Here is a 25,257-nt window from a genome sequence, read left to right as displayed (position 1 = left end):
GGTCCCTACACATAATACAAAGCATCAACAAATTAGTTAGAGTAGCGGGAGTTTATTCAAAAAGACTGTGTTCAAGATTTGTGCCTTACAGGACACACAGGGCCATGTGTCCAAGAAGTCGATTACTATGGAGCCAGTTTCCTGCCATAATTCAAACCTGAAAAAAAAAGTTTCAAAGGCTTGTAAGTCTGGGTTTGAAAACTCAACACCTTGTAAAAAAGGTTTTGCAACACTGAAAAAAGAGATTATAACCTGAAAAAAATTACAAAAATAAAAAATAAAAAAATTCAAAGATCAAACAATTTCACCAGCGCATTTGCAGAGTTTCAAATCTGGCACTGTTCTAACAGTGTATTTCATTGTATCCCGGTTTTGAAACCTTGTAAATGGGATTCTGAAAATCATACATTGAGCAATAAGTTTTGAAAGGTTGAATATTTAGTTTTAAAAACTTGTAAAGGTGTACGTTTACGCCATTGCAACGTATTTTTTCAGAACTGACTTTTCAGCCCTGACTTTTCAGAGATTTGACCACACAGGCGCAAGCTTTGAGTCACGTGAATATTGGCAGTGTTCTGTCGCGCACTCGTTTTGAAACTCCTGACAGTCAAAAAGTTCCTGGGGGCGGGACCATTTAGCTCTAAACCTATTGGTTGCTCTCGGCTGACGTACATTCCAATCACATGTGCCGTTCACCGGGCTGTGCGTGATTGACAGTGCTCTGCCGATGAAAAGAATGTGATTGGAATGTACGTCAGTACATTCCAAGGGGTCAGACAACTATCATGCCGTCGCAGTCCACCGCCCAGACTCCCCCATCCGCCAACACCCGCATGGGGATAAGGGAGGGACGAAGAATGTACATGTGCCGTTCACCGGGCTGATTGACAGTGCTCTGCCGATGACAAGAATGTGATTGGAATGTACGTCAGCCGAGAGCAACCAATAGGTTTAGAGCTAAATGATCCCGCCCCCAGGAACGTTTTTTTTTTCTTCAGACTTGACTGTCAGGAGTTTCAAAACAAATGCGTGACAGAACACTGCCAATATTCACGTAACTCAAAGCTTGCGCCTGTGTGATAAAATCTCTGAAAAGTCAATGCGGAAAAGTCAGTTCTGAAAAAATACGTTGCAATGGCGTAAACGTACACCTTTACAAGTTTTTAAAACTAAATATACAACCTTTCAAAACTTATTTCTCAATGTATGAACACCTGTTTGCAGAATCCCATTTACTAGGTTTCAAAACCGGGAAACAATGAAATACACTGTTAGAACAGTGCCAGATTTGAAACTCTGCAAATGCGCTGGTGAAATTGTTTGAACTTTGAAAATGTGTTGGTGAAAATGATGAAGAAGATAAAATAGAACACAAAATCATGTTTACAGATGTTTGAATTTTTGTTTGAATTTTTTTCAGGTTATAATCTCTTTTTTCAGTGTTGCAGAACCTTTTTTTACAAGGTGTTGAGTTTTCAAACCCAGACTTACAAGCCTTTGAAACTTTTTTTTTCAGGTTTGAATTATGGCAGGAAACTGGCTCCATAGATTACCGGCTACTGTAAATAATATAATAGAGGCGCAAAAATGTATAACAGCCAAGTATCAAGAGGGTTAATTTTTTGGCTAATCTATTATATTATTTACGGTAGCAGGTGTTCGACTTGTGTGGACCTCCTGGAAACATGGCCCTACAGGTAAGGCACAGACCTGGAAACAGTCTTTTGTGTAGGGACCCTAGTCATGCTACTGCAGAGGTTTGGTGCTATTTTGAGCAATATTAGTGGTTAAAAATGTTCGATTTGGAAGCATTCACACTGCCGCTAGCCAATAACATGGAAGGCATTTGGGCTGTAACATTGATCCTGGCATTCGGGGCAAGCTCTATAATCGATTATCAACGAAACCGAAAAAGACCCTTGGTTAAATTTCCACCCGGAATTACACTTTAAGAAGTGGCTCATTAATCATTAATCTATCCATGCATAACCTCCTAAACTTTTTTTTTTGGCTTTGATTGTACAAACATGCATGTATGCACACCACTGGGGTTGTATGTATGCATATACATACACACATTACCATATATATCCTAGTATATACACACATACACAAACACAATATATATGATGTGTTTTTTAGAATCCAACAACAGAAGACCAGGGCAGGACGTTCCATGTAATCCTGGTAACAGTAGCTTTCGGTTAACATTTTTCCTACCAGGACGTGTGAATGGCTTGGTTTTTACTGTACATTTGTATCATAAAATGCACAGCCAGAACTGTTTCAGCTGTATTGCAGCCTTACAACTCAGTAGTTTGGGCTGCGTTCCTAGCTAGTGACAAAGTGTGCTTTAAAGAATTTGTGTGTGTGATTTTTTTTTACTTGTTAGTTTTTTTTTTCCTGGTTCAAATTGCTGTACTTGAAATTGAAAATACAAGCCATGCAAGGTTCAAGACACAAGGGTTGTCCATGCTGTTAAAAAGGGAGATTTTGACCCTCAGTCTCCTTGAACAGGCACTGTCTCTAACATAATTGTTAAGTGATCTTTTCAGGTATATGATGTGCACAACATGAGCTCTGTTGTATGATGTATTGTTGTAATATAGTGATTGTGGGTATGGGTTAGAGTATGTATATGAAGTGCCTCTTTTGTATTTTTTAACCGTTTATTTGTATGCGGAATAAGAAAAAAAATAACAACAACACGTGTGTGTGTGTGTGTGTGCGTGTGTGTGTGTGTGTGTGTGTGTGTGTGTGTGTGTGTGTGTGTGTGTGTGTGTGTGTGTGTGTGTGTGTGTGTGTGTGCGCGCGCGTGTGTATGAATGTGTGTGTGTTTGTGTGTGTTTGTCCAGATGAACAACGTATATATTTACAAATTTGATTGGCCAATTAGAGCATACTAATTGGGCAACAAAATGTGAACTCAATGCAATCCGTTTTTTACCTGGAATATGTATTGGAATTTGTATTATTTTTAAAGATTGTTTAGATAAAGAGCATTATGCACATGTCTATTGGATACATGCATATTGTAAATTCCACTGTTTGGCTGGTCATTTACACTTGTTCTCAGATTCTGGCGACAATAGTTTGGTGAAGCCAAATTGTGAAATGTGTTGGCCAAAACACTAATATTTAACTTCTGTCCCATATGATAGTATGCTAAATTATGATTATTCATAATAAATAAATGAAACAAAACCGGGTGCAAAACAACATTTAACAATGAGAACAAGATTTCAATATTATGCAACTGTAATTAAAGTAAATAAATAAAAAACAAGGTTTGTCAGACCACACTTTTGTCTCGATCAGTGAGGATATGTTCTTCGATGTGAATACATGCTGGATAGTGTGTGTGTGTGTATGTGTTTTTGTGTGGCGGGGGTGCTGTCAATGTGTATCAAAATAAAAGTATTATCCCTGCTTTTATGAAGAGCTTAGCTGAAGGGATTGGGGGGGGGGGGGGGGGGTGGGTGGAGAGATGAGGAGAATGTGGAAGAAGACGGGGGGGGGGGGGGGGGGAGCAGATTATTCCTGGCACGTTTACTTCACAAACACTTGCCAGCACTAAATTTTCTTTTCCCTGACACACACACACAAACACACACCCAAACACACAAAAGTGCAGTGAATATATTTGTTATTTTGGTAGTTTTGTAGAATTATGGTTGGTATGTAAGTGCAACAAATGCCTTACATTTTGCATGTACACACACACACACACACACACACACACACACACACACACACACACACACACACACACACACACACACACACACACACACACACACACACACACACACACACACACACACACACACACACACACACACACACACACACACACACACACACACACACAAAGAGGAAACCAAGGGCTGATGGTTTTCATAGCTGCCAGCTGGCTTAGTGAAGGGTATTTACACCTGCAACAACTCAAGTCTTTGGTCTGTTTACAAAGGTATGATGTTGTAAAATTAAACTCAATAGAAAACCACAACAAACCATTGTACACTATCTCTGATTTATGACAGTTTCATTAAACATTATGTATTTCTTGTGACTCCATCTGCCTCTCCCTTCTCTCTCTCTTTCTCACACACACACACGCGTGCACACACACACACACACACACACACACACACACACACACACACACACACACACACACACACACACACACACACACACACACACACACACACACGCAAACGCACACACACACTGTAATGGACCAAACGCTTAATTTCCACAGAAAGGAAATAAATATAAAAACTGGTAGGGAGAAATCAATAACAAAAACAATGCCGAGGTCAAAATAACGTGAAGATGAATGAATGAGGCACATGACCTCTGATAACAGAAACATCAGGGAGTCTATCAACCAAAGGTTAAACTAAGTGGCACAGGAGGGGAGGTACATAAATCTAGTTATACAAAAGTTCTAATTACTTTATTATATGTTTGTTATATTTGTCTTAAATGTATTTATTCTATTCACGAAAACTATCAAAGACACAGTTCTTGAACATAAAAAGTAATTCCATTTCCCCTCAGAGTAAAAGGAAATGTATTCGACCAATCAGTCCAATCAAACATACCTGAATCTAAACACAAACGGGTTACTGAGTTTTCTTAATTTTTTATGTGTTCATGTATTTATGTATCAATGTATGCATGTATGTTCAGATTAAGAAGAGGAAAAAACACATGTTTTGCTTGAACACCAAACCTTCACAGACAACTTTAAGCACCAACCCATAATCAGTTTGATGGAGGATTGAAGAGTAAGCAGTGAGTGTTTATTGAGTGGCCAAACTAACTTCACAACATAGTATTTTATTGCGGAATGGGTTTGAGCCAGCTCCCTTGGAAGGCTTTGCAATATAGAGGATAGAAAAATGAGCGATGATGAAACATTTGCTGGAGACTGTGTTCGCCTTGGTAGGAAACGATTTGGCTTTGGCTTTTATCGTGGCCGTTATTGTAAATTAATTTTAGCAAACACAAATTCTAATAGTATCAAGAAAATGGAATAAAGATCTTTGCTGTTTTGGCAAGCACATTTTCCCATCACCCTTTCTTATCCAGTCCTGTGTTCGGCTTCACAATGCTGTCTTTTCATCCAGGCACTGGAAGACGTGACACTGAAAAGAGCTGATGTTTTTGCACACAAGTCTAAAATATCTTTAAGTCCGAACTTTGATATAAGAGCAGTGGAGATAGCCGTGAATTATAACTGGTTTTCCTTGAATAACTATCCATTGTAAATCGATGCAGGCCATAGATGCAGCGTCCACACAAAGTGGTTGATGCAACCCATTCTCTTAAAAAGTCCCTTTCAAGTCTTCCAGTTGAAACGATGTGAAAACCATAGTTACTGGAGAGATCCTGTTTTTATTTCCATCCACAAACGTTCATTGTGTTCAACTGTGCCTTTTTCTGGTACAGGAATGATGTTTTTCCAAATAAAATACATTAGTATTCGGTCAACAATTTTCCCCCACTATATGCTCCGCTCACAGGAGGGAAATACGACATTTTAATTTGTTTACATTCATTCATATGTGTATCAGCGATGATATTCTGCAAAAGTATGTTGCTATCTGTGCTGGCAGTGCCTCTGTTTACCTCTCGTGTCTCCCTGCAGTGTATTCTGCTGACAGGGTTGACGCTGACCATGGACTCTTAAAGGCCAACATGCCACAGAGCAGCCTGAAACACAGCCAAGAGTTCACCAGAAACCTCCCGTTCTCAATGTGGACCAGCCACACAGGTGAACTAGTCTTCGACGTGGAGCAGCTCTGAATGTGGTTTAATTAAATCGTCCTTATCGCAAACTCATCAACATGGTTAACAAAACTGCATATGAAATGGCTTAGGAAACCTTTAACATTGTTGATGAGGTGAACCAGATCGTAATTGACAGCTGAACTCAGCAGGACGTGATACATACCTGCCCCTGTGGAAGGGAACACTGAAATCAGTTTGATGAAATTACAGTATATTCAATCATATGTTTTTATCTTCAACTCCCTTTTATGACCGTACCTTCAGAAGGAAGGAGGTCAATAAATAGAGGTTCAGAGGACAGGCGCAGGACATGTGCTGCCGTGGTGGTTCTGATGGAGGTCTCGCTGGGGCTGGTGGACGTACTCTGGAAGCTCATGAACTGCCTGATGATTAGTAGCAGTACCTGAATGCAACATGAATTATGACATTAGTGTCTTAGACGGTGTAACGTAGTATGGTTTCATCCAGTTGCTCACATGTACCAAAAGATCCAAGTCTACTGACGTAGCAGACCTAAGGCCTTGCTTCCAGTAGTGGAGCTCTAACCCTGAGGCTCTACCATATCCCAGGGTTATCCTCTGCCTACAAACTGTGTTGCCAGGTTGGGGTTTCAAGTGAGTGGCAATGATTGCATTCTGAAGGAAAAAAACTGCTTTTCAGTTTCAGAATTCTAGATCTGAATGCTATTTAGACCGTGTACATTGTGAAGGCTGTAAAGGACACAGACACACACACAAGTTAAGAAATCCACATCTTTTCTGATGATCACAAATTTTTCGGAACGCAAGATATGTTGTAAGTATCGGTTGGTCATCATGTCCACGCCTTGAATAAAGCATACATTGACTGTGTCAGATAGTGACACACAGACTTTGGTTTCTCAATGAATGACCATCTTACTATCGACAAATCCAAAGGGCCTGGATGTCTTCAAGTACTGATTTAAAACAATGCTGATTTGGCTGCACAGTAAAAATAAAACATTAAGAAAAATTAACAAGATTGTATGATAAATTATTTTTGGTGAGAGCTTTGGAGTTTATTTTACCCATTATTGAATCATTTTGGTGTGCAATCCGTTATAACATTTTCTTTATTTAAGTCGGCATCTTTCCATATTGGAGTAGTCCACAGACAAACAGTTGACAACTGGATTTACGATGGAATATTCTGTTATTAACACAATAAGAGTAGCCCTCACATAGTACAGATGGCCAAATGAATGGTTGAGGGGGTAAGGGTCATACTGGATCAACTTTGGCCGAGGACCAAATATAGCCTCAGATTGCGTCATGTTTATTATGCAGCTTTTATCAACAGAGTCTGAGGAAAGGGGAAGTGAGTCTGGAGGGCAAGTGTCCTGATGGTGAGGGGTCTTCTGCTTTGTGTGTGTGTGTCTGTGTGTGTGTTTGTGCGCGTGCGTGCGTGTGTGTGTGCGTGCGTGCGTGCTTGTGTGTGTGTGTGTCTTTCCCATCTGGGTTATCTGTCGACAGTTAACTGCAGTCTACATGTAGAGCACATTTTAATATGAAGAGCTATACCTTTGAATGATGAATGTCCTTTTTTATTTTCATTGGATGAGTCATGTACCATAACCAAGGTCATCCATCACATACAACTTGATGCACACCAGATGTTGTCATACGAACATTTTAAATAGGGATTACTGTGAATTAGGTTTGGGGGGAGGTAGACTTTGGACCAACAGCTGAATTATTCCACTGGGAGTTTGCATATATGTGCTTTGTTACTTGATTCACACTGACGGAATGAGAGGGGATACCACAATGTGTACTGAGCCAAACGTTTCTTTGTGTGTGTGTGTGTGTGTGTATGTGTATGTGTATGTGTATGTATATGTATATGTACAGTATATGTATATGTATATGTGAGTGTGAGTGTGAGTGTGAGTGTGTGTGTGTGTGTGTTTGTGTGTGTGTGTGTGTGTTTGTGGGAGGCTATATGTGCAATTGAGGAGATCATTTACCTTACTTATTTATTTGCAGGAAACTGAAAGAGACACAATAAAGAGACACCCTCCAAGTATCCCATATATTCACCTCACTTCATCTGCTATGGAAATGTGTAGGCCTGTGTGTGTGCATGGCCACACAATAAGTTAAAGGTCAGGCACACTTGATGCGCATGCATGCATAAACCTTTGGCTCATCAGTAACATTGTGGATTGTGAATCAGAGGATACACTGCCCTTATGTAGCTGTGTTCATATCAAAATGTATTTGTTTATGCATATGAGACCGCACAGGAATCAGTCTGATTCAAATTCAAACATAATATGGAAAATATTACCCGGGTTGGATTTGCATGAAGACTAACGATTGTTGTATGTAGAATATATATGGATCATAAATATGTAAAAACGTTTAAAAGGCGAGCTTTGGAAGTGTGAGTTTACAAACTGGGAAACTGTGGTATCATTTTGCTTTATTTTTTGCACGCACCATTGTGTACGGTTTCTGTCAACACATATCCTCACAAAGGCCAACGCACACTGTGTGTGTGTGTGTGTGTGTGTGCGTGTGTGCGTGTGTGTTTGCATGCCTGTACCGAGCACTAGTTTTGGCAGTTGATGGGTTTCACCAGACCACAGCTTGGGCTGTGCTCCGTGTGATCCCTCTCTCTGGTTCTCAGCAGGCAGGGGTTGGGTATTTCCAGGCGTATTTCACTCCGATAGACAATAAGCCTAACCACAACTAAACATTTTTTAGAATACTAATTTAAATCTTGTACTCTAAAATGTTCTGTTTAAAGTCAAATTGAACTTATTGTTTTCACCATGTTTTCACAAACGGCCATATGAAATTGATAACCATGGAATCGTTGTTTAATTTGTAACATCAGATATACATTTTGGGTGGGTGTTATATATATATATATATATAATATATTTTTTGTGTCTAATGGGGTTTCCTTGTATTGGGAAATGGCAGTGGAAGTCAGGTAATTGGCCGAATACATATTTAATTTGGTTTGAAGGCACGCTGCCAAAGATGGCTGCCCTGTGGAAAGAGGGAAGCACCAGAAAAACAACTAGGAACGGTTTAAGATAAAGATAAAGGTTAAGGGCTATTACTTTTACCTTATTTTCTTATTTAACGATTACTGTACTGCTAAAGCTTAATTCTGGATATTTGGTAGCGTAGTTACTATGTGTGTACTATTTGCCCCTCTAATTAATTGAACATTGACTCGGTACAGCGATAGTGTTAAACTGTGTAAACATTATGCATGGCCACTGACACTGAAGTGACATAGGGCTGGCCCTTTCTCAATAAACAAGAAGGGCCACGTGTTCCTCTCAGCCGAAACTAATCTCCTCAATTAGTTTCTGCCTGAGTTTCGGCCATGTGGTCGATACTAAAAAGGAGGAAATACAACTTCTTCTTTCTGATATCTGACTTGACATTAAGGCCATGTTCCAATACCCGTACTGTCCGTACTGCGTACTCAAAATTTGAGTATGCAGTACGTTCCATTTCAGATCCGGCGAAAAAAAGTATACTTCAAGGACCCGGAAGCCGTACTCAAAATGGGCTAATCGTGAAGTGTGGATTGAAGGACACTCTCCGTACTCAACGGCAGCCATCTTAGCTACATAGCGGAAGAGGCGGAGCCAGGCTGAGCCAAAGTCGGCGCATTCAGTGCCGCTGCTAGCTATTTTGGGGCCCTAAGCATAACTCCTTTATGCCCCCCCCCCCCCCGAAAAAAAGAATTGGTTTCTGCCAGTTTAACATTTTATTAAAACGCAAAAGTTAAATCTACTTTGTAAACACAGTTCACAGAACAGCCAAAACATACATACAGTACACACAAGTATTGGAATGTCCAAAATCTTTTAAATTAAATAGTTATCCATAAATACAAACTTAAAACCAGAAGTAAGATTTTTTTTTTTGTTTTTTTTTTGGGGGGGCCCTCAGGACTTGAGGCCCTACGCGCAGCGCGTAGTGCGCGTTATGGGAGCGGCGGCACTGTCATGAAAAAAAACATTGGTCTTTTTTTATTGGTCGTCATGAAAAAAAACCTAAGGAGTAACACTGATGTTTTTATTGGTCTTCAAGAAAAAAAACATAAGGGGTAACACTGTTGTTTTTTATTGGTCGTCATGAAAAAAAACATAAGGGGTAACACTGTCGTTTTTTATTGGTCGTCATGAAAAAAAACATAAGGGGTAACACTGTGGTTTTTTATTGGTCGACATGAAAAAAAACATAAGGGGTAACACTGTGTTTTTTTATTGGTCGACATGAAAAAAACATAAGGGGTAACACTGTCGTTTTTAATTGGTCGTCATGAAAAAAAACATACGGGGTAACACTGTTGTTTTTTTATTGGTCGTCATGAAAAAAACCATAAGGGGTAACACTGTTGTCTTTGTCAAATAAAACATAAGGAGTAACACTGTTGTTTTTATTGGTCGTCATGAAAAAAAACATAAGGACATAAGTAACACTGTTGTTTTTTATTGGTCGTCATGAAAAAAAACATAAGGGGTAACACTGTTGTTTTTTATTGGTCGTCATGAAAAAAACATAAGGGGTAACACTGTTGTCTTTGTCAAATAAAACATAAGGAGTAACACTGTTGTTTTTATTGGTCGTCATGAAAAAAAACATAAGGACATAAGTAACACTGTTGTTTTTTATTGGTCGTCATGAAAAAAAACATAAGGGGTAACACCGTTGTTTTTTATTGGTCGTCATGAAAAAAACCATAAGGGGTAACACTGTTGTTTTACTTTGGTCGTCATGAAAAAAAACATAAGGGGTAACACTGATGTTTTTTATTGGTCGTCATGAAAAAAAACATAAGGGGTAACACTGTGGTTTTTTATTGGTCGTCATGAAAAAAAAACATAAGGGGTAACACTGTGGTTTTTTATTGGTCGTCATGAAAAAAAACCTAAGGGGTAACACTGTTGTTTTTTATTGGTCGTCATGAAAAAAACCATAAGGGGTAACACTGTTGTTTTTTATTGGTCGTCATGAAAAAAACCACAAGGGGTAACACTGTCTTGATTGATTATTGTGTAATGTCTTCGCCTCAGTTGTGCAGTGGAGTGCACTCTGCCTAACCCCCTGGAGACCGGGGTGCAAGTCCGGTTGATGTCTTCTGTTGGAAGACTCTTATATCTATATCATGTGAATTATAAAGTCAAGTATAACCTTCGTGATGCCTATGTCCGGTGTCTTGGTGCATTGTTAAGGTCGGAGGTTAACACTTTAAACAGCTAATTTTTGGATCCCCGCAAAAACGTAGACAGGGGTGGCACTGTCGTTTTTTTTTGGTCAACATGGAAAAAACATGAGGGGTAACTGTTGTTTTTTATCGGCTGTCATGAAATAAACATAAGGGTCTATATTTATCAAATAAAACATAGGGGGTAACACTGTTGTTTTACTTTGGTCGTCATGAAAAAAAACACAAGGGGTAACACTGTTGTTTTTTATTGGTCGTCATGAAAAAAACATAAGGGGTAACACTGTTGTCTTTGTCAAATCAAACATAAGGGGTAACACTGTCGTTTTTTATTGGTCGTCATGAAAAAAAACAAGGAAAATAATAGAAATACACACATACATTTTAATGTCATGTATATCCTCTTTATTGATGATTGATTATTGTGTAATGTCTTCTCCTCTGTGGTGCAGTGGAGTGCACTCTGCCTAATCCCCTGGAGACCGGGGTTCAAGTCCGGTTGATGTCTTCTGTTGGAAGACTCTTATATCTATATCATGTGAATTATAAAGTCAAGTATAACCTTCGTGATGCCTATGTCCGGTGTCTTGTTGGTGCATTGTTAAGGTCGGAGGTTAACACTCTAAACAGCTCATTTTTGGATCCCCGCAAAAACGTAGACAGGGGTGGCACTGTCGTTTTTTTTTGGTCAACATGGAAAAAACATGAGGGGTAACTGTTGTTTTTTATCGGCTGTCATGAAATAAACATAAGGGTCTATATTTATCAAATAAAACATAGGGGGTAACACTGTTGTTTTACTTTGGTCGTCATGAAAAAAAACACAAGGGGTAACACTGTCGTTTTTTTTGGTCGCCATGAAAAAAAACATAAGGGGTAACACTGTTGTTTTTTATTGGTCGTCATGAAAAAAACCATAGGGGGTAACACTGTTGTTTTTTATTGGTCGTCATGAAAAAAACCACAAGGGGTAACACTGTTGTTTTTTATTGGTCGTCATGAAAAAAACATAAGGGGTAACACTGTTGTCTTTGTCAAATAAAACATAAGGGGTAACACTGTCGTTTTTTATTGGTCGTCATGAAAAAAAACATAAAGAAAATAATAGAAATACACACATACATTTTAATGTCATGTATATCCTCTTTATTGATGATTGATTATTGTGTAATGTCTTCGCCTCAGTGGTGCAGTGGAGTGCACTCTGCCTGGAGACCGGGGTTCAAGTCCGGTTGATGTCTTCTGTTGGAAGACTCTTATATCTATATCATGTGAATTATAAAGTCAAATATAACCTTCGTGATGCCTATGTCCGGTGTCTTGTTGGTGCATTGTTAAGGTCGGAGGTTAACACTTTAAACAGCTCATTTTGGGATCCCCGCAAAAACGTAGACAGGGGTGGCACTGTCGTTTTTTTTTGGTCAACATGGAAAAAACATGAGGGGTAACTGTCGTTTTTTATCGGCTGTCATGAAATAAACATAAGGGTCTATATTTATCAAATAAAACATAGGGGGTAACACTGTTGTTTTACTTTGGTCATCATGAAAAAAAACACAAGGGGTAACGCTGTCGTTTTTTTTGGTCGTCATGAAAAAAAACATAAGGGGTAACACTGTTGTTTTTTATTGGTCGTCATGAAAAAAAACACAAGGGGTAACACTGTTGTCTTTGTCAAATAAAACATAAGGAGTAACACTGTTGTTTTTATTGGTCGTCATGAAAAAAAACATAAGGACATAAGTAACACTGTTGTTTTTTATTGGTCGTCATGAAAAAAAACATAAGGGGTAACACTGTTGTTTTTTATTGGTCGTCATGAAAAAAAACATAAGGGGTAACACTGTTGTTTTACTTTGGTCGTCATGAAAAAAAACATAAGGGGTAACACTGATGTTTTTTATTGGTCGTAGCTATTTTGGGGCCCTAAGCATAACTCCTTTATGGGAGCCAGTTTAACATTTTATTAAAACGCAAAAGTTAAATCTACTCTGTAAACACAGTTCACAGAACAGCCAAAACATACATACAGTACACACAAGTATTGGAATGTCCAAAATCTTTTAAATTAAATAGTTATCCATAAATACAAACTTAAAACCAGAAGTATACAAGTAAGAATTATTATTATTATTATTATTTATTTTTTTTGGACTCAGGACTTGAGGCCCTACGCGCAGCGCGTAGTGCGCGTTATGGGAGCGGCGGCACTGGGCGCATTTTCCACATAGCCTGCATTAATAGAGTCATTTTGTAGTTTTTATAGTTTCTATAGCTTTTTATAGCTGCTAGGCGTAAAGAGTTCACCGTTCAAATCGGGATGTTTATTGCGGGGGAGGAGCCGCGGCGGCAGTCGTGATCGTAATTTCCGGTAAGTGCACCACGGAGTAGGCTACTCGATTTGGAACAGCACTCACATCTGAAAAATTACCGTACTCAAGTGAGTACGGATAGTGCAGATAGTGTACTTCCTTTAAGTATACTCATGGAAGTACGGGTATTGGAACACGGCACTGGTCTCGACTTGATCAGGAAACAACAGTTTATTAGACGACAGAGAGGGGGCGCCAAAGATTCAAGATTCGAAATGCAAATGATACATGGTAAACGTTTACTTTTAAACATTCTGTTTAAATACATTGAAGGTCAAATCAGACCTTTCTTTCTGTAAGGCTGCGCGTAGAGCCTTACAGAAAGATCTAGAAAGGCTCCAATGTTGAATAGTGTAGCCATCTTGATCAAAGAATACTGATAAAGAAGGTGAATCAAATATGAGACATGGGTGAAGTTCATTGCTGATGTTTATTTATTGCTGCATCTTGTTGTATACATTGGTCAAACATTCGTAATGTTTTTTTACTTTACCATCACCATCGGCATTAAGTTGTTGGAGGAATTCACACAACATAAAGCAATCCTTAAATCACACATTTACAGTCATCTTAAAACAAAGAAAAATTGGCTGTTTAGCCATAGCAATCATACAAATAAAATCAGGTCAATGGCTTACAGAATTGTATTTATGTTTAAATACAATCTTACTTGCTCATTTTTAATCAAATAATCTTCCTATGGCCAATAATGAACATATTAATTCCTGATTCAGGTCAAAGGGTAATAGTAGGCCTAGGCTTCATATCACCAACATCATTAATAGCCTCTCACATATCCTCATGCTATAAATTGAGTATACATGACATCTAGTGGTTAAAAGGAGAATTGCCCACTAGAGATACCATGAGCAGCAGCTGTGGTTTATCCAAATGTAGGATCTGTCAGTTCATCACAAGACATTTTGAATGTGAATAATAATAGCTGGCTGAAACGTTCAGGAATTTGTCCTCCTAGTCACCGTGCTTTAAATAGCGACATCCTACTCACATCCTTGTCTCTGACGTACATCTGGGTGGGATGTCAAGGAATGGCTGCTATAGGCAGACAGGCTGTCTCTATCAAACACACACACACACACACACACACTCATGCACACACACACACACACACACACACACACACACACACACACACACACACACACACACACACACACACACACACACACACACACACACACACACACACACACACACACACACACACACACACACACAAATGTGATGACCGTTCAACAACTTCCGAAACCAGAGGTTGTGAAAATCCATATCCTCTCAGTATAATGTAGCATGAGGAGAACATTATTACCTCCATATTGCAACAAACAATTACATTGATTTTATTCCCGACCTCCAAGAAGTCCCATGAGGTTATGGTAAAGTATCACAGGAACACACACAATAATTTGGTCATATCACACATTCCTTGCTGATCCAGAGAGATAGCTGGGGTAAAAATGTTTTTATGAAATGTAACTTGATTATCCATAGTGTTTTTATGCATTGATGTTTCTGTGTGTGTGTGTGTGTGTGTGTGTGTGTGTGTGTGTGTGTGTGTGTGTGTGTGTGTGTGTGTGTGTGTGTGTGTGTGTGTGTGTGTGTGTGTGTGTGTGTGTCATGTGGGCTACATTCAATGTGTGTGTGTGTTTGTGGATTGTTGCATCCAAAAGTGTGTGTATGCATATTTTTTAAACCCTCCCCCCCAGCCCACTGGGACATCCAAGACATAGGTCGCTAGGTCGAGCAGGCTAGCCAATGGGAGACCAGCCACTCCCAATTTCCTGTTCATACAGAACATTGAAAGCGGTGATATCACAATGAATGCCTGGATCCATTATGATTGAATAATGGATGAAACCTTGCCTAAATCAAGCCTGAATTGTTTTACATCCTTGATTTAAAGCCAACTCCATACAATAGAATAATTAATTTGACATTACATACTTCAATGTCTTCTCGTAAAGAGTATTTAATTCAGAAGGTGAAAACAGCATGTATAAAAGCTCTTTCTTTTATTGGAGTCAGAGGACGCTTGGTCTTAAATACATGGGCCCATTCCAAATGTTCCATTAACTTTGAAATGGGTCAAACCATTCCTAGAACACACTTCATACATCATACAACACCATTATCTTGATTGTAATTATTCTTTGCGGTATTAAGTGTCCTGGGTTCTATGTAGCCTCCACTGAAGTTTGACTGGGCTTAGCATTGTGTATTATCACACTACACACTACACAGAATATACAGTATATTAGAATAATACAATGATAAAACTTTAACAGCAAGTCAGTACGTGAGTGAACTGAACTAAACAAAAGCTAAACACTTGTGCCTTAGACGGTGTGTGTCCAGTAATACTAACACATTTAAAAAGTCCACCCCCACCACCACCGGTTACCCAGATCTAGCCATGTTGTTCCGAGCCGGGCAGCGCAAACAGTCCCACTCCCGGCCACATGAGGGCAGACGCCGAAAGTGTAGGATGTTTACACTACCCGGAACTCGGATATCCGTGGGCATACCTTGGGGCGCACACATGGGTGTCTGACATGGGTGATATGAGGGAACAGGAAATTGTCTTCTTAACGGATCTACTTGGATGATAAGCAATTACAAATTTGCTATTCTCGCACGTTTGTGCCTACGTCTAACCCTAACAAGAATATACCTGTGCCCCTCTTCGGGACCCTGCTCTGGGAAGCAGATCTTAAACTAAATTCCTTATACCCCCTGGTCAGCGACAGGAAAATCCCACTATAGTCCCACTGCGAGCGTTTCCCTGTTGAACCCTAAAACTGACCGCTTTGGATATGCTGTGTGTGTGTGTGTGCCTAGTGTCTCTGGGACGGCTGTGTGTATACAGAGGGTGTGGTGGTTGATATTATAAGAATGGCTTGGTCCTTCCTTCCCTATACTTCCTTCCTTCCTGGCCTGTGCTCTAGTGTCTGTGTACTACACCTATTTGGCTCCAGGGTCGCCCTCCACCCCTCCCCAGCTGTGGCGTGGTGAAAAGACTCGGGAGATCTGATGGAGATGCTCCAGCTATCTCCTGCTCCCCTTCCTCAGTGTGCCTGTCTCTTTAAAATGAAATTGAGATTTAAAAAAGAAAGGGCAGTACCCTTTTTTTTTTTTTTCAATTCTCGCCATTCCAGGTTGGTCTCATGTTATGAGGTCGCTACCCTCTACAGGTCTTTTCCATCCGTCCTTACTTTTGAATCCCTCTGATCTCTTCATCTGTTCCCCTTTTATCTTCTCCTCCTATTTGTTGCTTCACCCACCTCCCTATAAGTGGCAGAACATCACTGCATTCCCAAACCACAAAAAAACGTACAAATCCGGGTTCTCTTTGACAGAGAATAGATGAGTTTTGCTTATTTGAAGATTCTTGGCGGTTTAAATATTTATTTTCTTACTTTTAACCCTTATTATGGATATAATTAGGTTTTATTGCATCAACTAATTCTTCACATCCACCAACTAACATCTAAAGAACCAGCAACAATAAATTACATTGAATGTTAATCACTGCAAAAATGTACAACTCTTGTATGTCATTTTTATGTTATGTTTATCTTGGCTCCTCTCCCTCTTCCTCCCAGTAGTGTGCCTCCTGGGTTACTCCCTGTGTCTCTCTCTGTGCTAAAGTCTCACTTTCCACTGGGAATTGTATCTGCTGAATAAAGACATTAACCACACAGAACTATAACAAGTTTGATCACCAACCTACACTGCAGTCTTCTCCATTCAAGCCTCTTTAACTTCTCTAAGTTATCTCTCTTCAAATCTCTTCTCTTCTCATTTGGTAATGAGGCATGTCCATAGTGAAACGCGTCTGTCCGTGTTGTAAATAAGTAATGTTAGCAAAACAACTGAAATGAATTTAGGGTTGTTGCACATCATTCAAAGAACTGAGCAAATGGCTTCAGAGCTCTTCTTCAAAGCGTTGTTTAATCACAAGCCAGCCGTCCGACCAAGAGTGACCAGTGGCCGAGGCCACGGGCGCTCAAGGTGAAAATTACTAGTCTGAGCTGCGGGAAGCCTGTTTTAAAGGGCAGACGTTAAGAGCAGAAGAGTATCGCTGCACAGTCCTTTTTTTTTTGCAATTGAACAGAACGGATTCAGATTAAATCTAAAAGACACAAACTTTATGGGTGTAATTGACTTGATTACCGTGTGACTACATGTGTGGCTGTAGCTTGTGCTAGCTAGCGTTGGAGGCTCTAATCATGGGACTATAGCAGTTGGCTGCTGCAAACATCCGACTGAAAGCTCCAGGACAAAGCACTAGCTTCCAGTCAAGGATGTTTACAGTAGCCCCGACTGCCAAAAGACCTGAGCTGTGAAGGCAGAGAACCAGAGAGGGATCAAACATCGGATAATGTACTGATAAAGTTAAAAGGTAAGGCTGGATAGCCATGCAGACAAGCATACGCACGCATTCACACACAAACAAGCACACACAGATCATTTTGAATATAGAGAAGTAACGTTTAAAGGCGTGCGATGTGAATAATAAAGGAATAACAGTATATAGTTAAAATTGCAATACATTTCTCAATGTATATTTCCCACAATCTAAGGCTTAGCATTGAGTCAACCCAGGTAACATTTAGCACCCGTTAGCTTATGTTGCCAAAGAGATGTAGGATAAGCATCAAGAATTTATGTTTTGCGCCATTGGGTATTTCTTTAATTTAATCTCAGGATATGGCAAATAAATATTTTTACAATCTGTTACTCAACTGTGATCATTTAACCTGAGCAAAACAGTCTCAAACAGTGTTCTTTAAGTGTAGAACAATCTCAATGACTAAATTATTTGATGATGAGTATTATATTCAGGATAATACCGAAGCATTATATACAGCAAAGTGGTTTCCCCAGGTCCTTAATGGTCACGCAGCATTGAGCAGCAAGAGACATGTAGACTCTTCCAGGCTTTGTTATGCAGTAAGCATCAGCAAGGGACATTCTCACACACACACACACACACACACACACACACACACACACACACACACACACACACACACACACCATGTAAACACGACTCTGCCTTTTTTTGTTTAGCAACTCCACACTCCCACAGCAGATGGCCTTACACATACACGTGCCCGCACAAACACGTACCATGTAAACACAACTGTTTTCTGCTTCGCGATGCTCCATACACTCCCACAACTGAACTTATTATAGCCACACACACAGACATGCAGGCGCTAACATACACGAACACACACACCGTCTAATTACTATTTCACGCACTAATCCATCGTGGAGGACTCCCACGGTGGCCTTTCTGACCCCCGAGCGACCAACCAAATGTTCACTTCCTGTTTTTGGCTCTCTTCATTTCTCCCCCGTTTCTTTTCCTTCTCTTCCCACCCAACCAATTGCACTCTACTAACACACACACACACACACACACACACACACACACACACACACACACACACACACACACACACACACACACACACACACACACACACACACACACACACACACACACACACACACTTATCACAAAGTCCTGATCTCTGTTTGAAGATGCAAACTCTACCTTGAACAACACACTCCGATTAGTCCTGCTGTTCTGTAAGCAGACTGACTGTGTGTGGACAGTAGAAGACTTCTTTGTTACCACTACGATTCTGTTATTCAACGTGCTATATGGGAATTCTATGGCTGCTTACTTCCTTGACTGGCGTGCCTTTGGGAATCATCTTTGGAATAACATTGGATGTTTGCTTTTACATGTTTGCAATTTTAGAAGTAGGATGTTTGTACATGGGGTGTGTGTGTTTTGTTTGTGTGTGTGTTTGTGCATATTGTAGAGAGATAAAGTCAGGAATGCTAGCACTCTTTCCCCGCCTTTTCCTGTAAAATGGAAGTACCAGTGTTAGGAGTAGGACAAAGTCATCCGCCTTCTTGTACTTCACCTTACCTTCACAGGCCGCTGACATTCACCCGCACACAAAAGCTGGGTATCACTATCTGGAAGTGTTGTGTATACAAAAATGAAAACAAGTGAGTTCACTGCTCACAGCCCTTCTAGCTGAGAGTCCGATTAGCACTCAGGCTTACAGTCAGACACCCAAACCTGTAATTGTTTATCACAGGCCCCTGAGAAAGCATGACTAAAAGCGTTTCTTTTAATAAGAAATTAAGTTATTAAGAGCAGCTTGAAAACATAACAGACATTCTAGGTGAAAGGGCAGTGCTGGGCTTGTTCATGTTAGTTCTTTGTTCATAAAACTGGCTTATAAACTATATGTACATCATCTTCAGCCTCCTACATCTCACACTTTGGAGAACACTGGAGCCAGTCAGAGGTCGGACATTGCGCTGCTCTAGAGACGCATACAATCGACGTGTTCATGACAAGAAGGATATTATTTAGTGCACATTGACAGTCTGGATGGATGTAATTGTTCCGAAAGCGTGGGAACATGTTTCCAAGAGACTATCCTCCTCCCTCCGCCGATAAAGAGATGTAAACCTAATAATACCATGGGAGGCAGGCAGATGTCGCTCTTAGTTTCTAAATATTAAAACCTATATATATATATATTTAGACGTGACTTAAATGTGAAGAGTAACTAAACTGTTTTTAAGGTTTACTGCAATATTATGGTTAAATATATGGAATAACCCATATTTTTAACCACTTTAGTCAGGGCCTTTTTTAGATGCTGCTTTTTTTAATATAAGTAAAAGAGACACTGCACAGTGTTCACTTGCAAAGCTTACATTTAGTTTTGCATTATGGTTTGAGGTACTGGCATCAGGTCAAATGTATTGTTCCCCGTACAGAATTACCCTGACAGTGAAATGCTCAGTTGCCAACTCCTTAGGGTTCAATTATAGACACTAGGTTCCATTGACACCTTGTTAACCTCTTGTCGTATATTGTCTGGCGCTTTACCCTAGACTGCCCATGGTAAACACCACTCACGGGCGGCTAGACAACGCAGAGCTTGGCTAATGCTTCAGGAATGCCTGAGCTTCCCTACATGCTGTTTTAGCTGTAATTGAATTCCTGTGTGTGTGTGTGTGTGTGTGTGTGTGTGTGTGTGTGTGTGTGTGTGTGTGTGTGTGTGTGTGTGTGTGTGTGTGTGTGTGTGTGTGTGTGTGTGTGTGTGTGCGAAATACACAATGTACAGTCCATTGTCTCCTTTAGCTTTCGGTATCAACAATCTCTCGGCGTAGCTTTGTTGTATTTTAAGATGAATAAGATGCTTGATTGTATACGTGTGTGCACGTGTTCTAGTCTGCCTAGTTGTGAGATGGATAAAGTCCTCTATCTCTGTCTCACTCTGTCTCTCTCTCTCTCTCTCTCTCTCTAGCTCTCACTTGCTCTCCCTCATTCCTTCTCCCAGGTCACTGGGGGAACAAAGCAAACTTTATCAGAACATTGCAGGCCTGCATTCTCCAGATTCTTAGCTCTTGGCAACCAGCTTGTACACGGAACGCGAGAGAGGGAGAGAGAGGGACGAGAGGGAGAGAAGGGGAGGGAGAGAGCTCGGCTGGGAGGGTGTCGAGACAATGAAAGGTGGGGGACTAAGAAAGTTGGGAAGGCAGTAGCTTCCAGTCCATCCTAATTGCTTCAACACATGCACTTACACTGTAATTCAGTAGATTTTAAAGCGGTGAGCCATGAATGCAGGCTTACCCTGTCCAAAATAAAAAATACACAGACCCATGGTCAGGGAGGGATACAACACCACTGACAGGAAGCCCCTATAGAAGTGGCTCTCCGCACATAACCCAGGACCTGATTTCACCCTATTATAAAGGCAGAAAATGTCCCTGCCCAGAACGGCCTCACCAGCTGCTGCACAACATACCATGGATACAGAGTAATCTTCTCAATAGAGCCTGTAGTTTATAGATCCATAGTTTAAACTATAGCTAGACACAACTCTAGTTTAGAGACATGACTCAATAAAGCAATCTCGATCATAACACAGACGATTCATGTCATTCTAATCAATGTGAACGGCAGCAAGGAGGACTCTATAGGACCTCAGAATGAACTCTTTCCCCTCTTCTGCTGGCTGCACTTCCAGTACACGAGCAGCAGCATCCCAGTCAAATGGGCCATTACTTTCCTTGAGATCCAAGGCCTATAATAAACACATTAGCTGCAGCCGGAAGAGAGGGTCAGAGGAACTGTTTGGGATGGGAGGGGGGGTGGAAGGAAGGGTAAGGCAAGGGTGGGCGGGGGACAAGGGGGAGGGTCATGTGACATTAGTTAGCAACCCTTCTTTGGACCCGTTTCCAATCCAGGGTTTTCTCACAAAGCGGTGTGGATGAAAGACTGAAACACACCGTGGAGCGCCGGCCTAGGGCGGGGAAGAAACGGAAAACAGGGCGCTCTCCTCTGATAAAGGAATAGCAGAACCAAACACACACACACACACACACACACACACACACACACACACACACACACACACACACACACACACACACACACACACACACACACACACACACACACACACACACACACACACACACACACACACACACACACACACACTCACACACAACCAGTAGAACATTGAGCCTTGTTTGGATGAAGGGCTTCACTCATCAAAGCATTCCTCTGAAAATCATAGCTGAGCCCCAGTTCTTGCACCTTACCCCCCGGCACACACACATGAACTCCCTCACTCCTGTTCCCCTCTATTGGCTGCACAGACACACATGCACATAGACACACATACTTACGCACTCAAACACACTGATGCGAACATGGACGGAAGGAGGTGAGGAGGGGTCATTGTTGAGGGTCACAGTGAGGGTGTGGGGGTGCCGACTGTGGTTGGATAGTTTTATGAATGCCTAAAGCACCACTGCTTTAACTACTGGAACCATGACCCTGATCACCACAGCCCCATCCACTGGACTCCTGGCCCCTATTGGCTGCATGTGTTGGTTAACCACACCGGACATTCTGAACATGTAAACCTTGTTCCATGAAGGCCGCCAACATTCACTTCTAACAATGCTCAAAATCATCAAACGCCACTCAGTTCATCCAATAGGGTGTTTGCAGATAACGTCACATCAATGGCGCAAACGTGAGATGGAAGGCAAGAAGTGTTCATACATACATTGGCCGGGGTAATCGGTGATTTGGTGTTTGCCTTTCTTATCCAGATTCATGAAAGTTATAGGGAAGTGTTCATTTAGAAGTTTGCTGGCTTGGTAGTTGCTTTCTGTTAGCCAGGTCCTTTGACTTAAAGGGTTACAGTAACCTAACTTTTAATTAATTTCCAAAGGTTAAAATGTGTTACGGAAAGATTCTTATTCAAAAGATTGTAGCTTGTCTTCAAATGCAGAGATTATTTGTCATTATCTTCTGTGCTGTTATTATTAGGCTACCTGTGATGCGTTGTTCACCGATTACCCTCTGCGTAGACCACCAAGCCAGAAGAAACAACTGCATATGAAATCCACCATCTTGTTTTGTAGTTATAAGCACTCGTTTTAAATAAGCGACACATATTTAGAACACGTAAAAAAATCTTTAGTAATTAACAAAAAAAGATTAAAAGTGTATTCCGCTCACATGACGGGAGCTAGGCTACTTCAACTCTACAAGTCAATGGAGACGGTGAACGGAGAGCTAATGCTAACCCAGCAAGCTCCTTCTCTGAACATAAATTAATTCCATGGTTAACATGAACTGCAGTAAACTATTAGTTCATTCTTAGTTATAGGTTTTTACTGCATACCTCTTAATGAATGAACCCTTATGTAAAACGTTACCAGTACAACCCATCCTAAGCATAGTGACTTGGGAGCAGCAACTCACGCTGTGGAAGAGTTTGTCTTTTCAGCTGTATTTCTCGAAGATTTGGTTCCACACTTTTAACATAAACAGAGTGCCGGTGCATGCGTTCTCCATTTCACTAACTGCCCTCCAAATGAAATTTGGACAACATGGGTGTCATGTTGCAAACAACATATAACAACAACACACACCCAAAAACAAAATGTCCTGCGGTGCAGTACTTCTTGTCTGGTGTGTGTGTCCCACTGGCGTCCCTACATTTTTCATCCTGTGAGGTTTGGGTAGTAAATCGTTGTTCTGGTAGGCTGCATCCTTGCTGGTCTTTACATGACATAACATATTGTTACACGCCTAACATAACCTTCACAACTGACCCTGTCACTGCGCCTATACTCTGCGGTGATGACCTTCAGGTGTGTTTGTGCGTGCGTGCGTGCGGGTGGGGGGGGCTAGCTGGAGTGCTCCTACTTTCCACTCGTTATCAGATACACTAAAGGCCCCGCCTTTAAGCTCTCTCTCTCTCTCTCTCTCTCTCTCTCTCTCTCTCTCTCTCTCTCTCTCTCTCTCTCTCTCTCTCTCTCTCTCTCTCTCTCTCTCTCTCTCTCTCTCTCTCTCTCTCTCTCTCTCTCTCTCTCTCTCTCTCTCTCTGACCTTTCAAAACAGGGGTCAGGTCTGCAGCTTTAAATGCAGGGCTGGTATTCTGAGCACGACAGGCAGTGGACTGGAACACCTGGAACACTGGTTATTAACAAACTACATTACCATTAACTTTGTCAAGGAAAAACAAAATGGCCGCGTAGGAAGGGGTGGTGGGGGGACAGCTCCTCAGAGGTCGCTGGTCAAACAGTAACTTAACCTTTCTTCCTCACTGAACCTGTATTGTAAAGCCAATCTGAAAAAGACAAGGCCCTCTGAACCCTCACTGGATGGAACAGACGTGAATGTTCTAGGACCTTCTTCAAGAGCCTGACATTAAACGTCTTACAGCCTACATCTTACACAGATTTACAAGATACATTGGACATTTCATGGGTAATCTTCTATGGCAGCCAATATTTTTTTTTGCATAAAGTTATCGTAAAATAAACGAGTCAACTTTTTGTATTTATTTATATTACTTGACGGAGATAAAGCCTATTTAGGGTTTTTAATTTTACTACTATTTGCAAAATGGCTTTAAAACAAATGACAGTCAAAGACATTTAACCGTCTTACAATCCGTCCTCTAGTTGGTGGATTTTTTGTTCATGTGCAGCTCCCTGCCCTGTCTACCTCCTCCTCCTCCTCCTCCTCCTCCTCCTCCTCCTCCTCCTCCTCCTCCTCCTCCTCACCCTCCTCCTCACCCTCTTCCTCCTCCCTGTGTTCTGATGGAATGAGGAGCCAGGAAGTGGCCGCTGTCATCTCCATGGGAACCTCCCAAAGACGGCCCAGCACGGCCGGAGACCCCTCCTCAAACACAAAGAGCCCAGAGAGCACTGGGTCAACACAAACAACTATGGTGGGACACCCCCCCCAACACACACACACACACACACACACACACACACACACACACACACACACACACACACACACACACACACACACACACACACACACACACACACACACACACACACACACGATCTTGAATAACAAATTGTGTAGAATAAATACCGTAGTCTATCACTCACAACCCCAAAATAATATTTGTATCTTATATAGTCCTACAAAATATTGACACACAAAAATAGTTGTTTTGACGGGTCTACTCGATGATTTGCTGTGACGACTATTCAACAATGTTATTGTACAAGTCACTTTTTTCCCCTTTTCTAGAGGCCTGCATTGCTGGGTCCACTCTGCGAATGACTGTCCTCTGTGTTTCCAGAGTCCCACATCCCTGGGAACCAAACGGGCCCATCATCCCATGGGAAAGACGCTGTGGGCCGCCAAGATTCCGGACTCCACTCCGCCGAGGATTCCGCAGTGCATTTAAACCGGCTCAGATTAGGACTATTGCTTGCAATTGCTTTCAGTTTCTCCTTACCT

The 25,257-nt window shown here is 41.0% G+C and overlaps 1 long non-coding RNA gene across 1 annotated transcript in view; it reads left to right on the top strand.

Moving 5' to 3' along the window:
• Positions 1-1,016: 1,016 nt before the first annotated feature.
• Positions 1,017-25,257, top strand: part of LOC132473702 (uncharacterized) — a 215,506-nt gene continuing 191,265 nt past the window's right edge. Inside the window, exon 1 of the long non-coding RNA XR_009529454.1 lies at positions 1,017-2,709. This is a non-coding gene — a long non-coding RNA (uncharacterized LOC132473702). The remainder of the gene's footprint in view (positions 2,710-25,257) is intronic.

Source organism: Gadus macrocephalus, chromosome 15, assembly GCF_031168955.1.
Source record: "Gadus macrocephalus chromosome 15, ASM3116895v1".
In the NCBI taxonomy this organism is placed as follows: Eukaryota; Metazoa; Chordata; class Actinopteri; order Gadiformes; family Gadidae; genus Gadus; species Gadus macrocephalus.
Note: the sequence above shows the minus strand (reverse complement) of the source record. Positions and strands in the feature narration are given on the sequence as shown.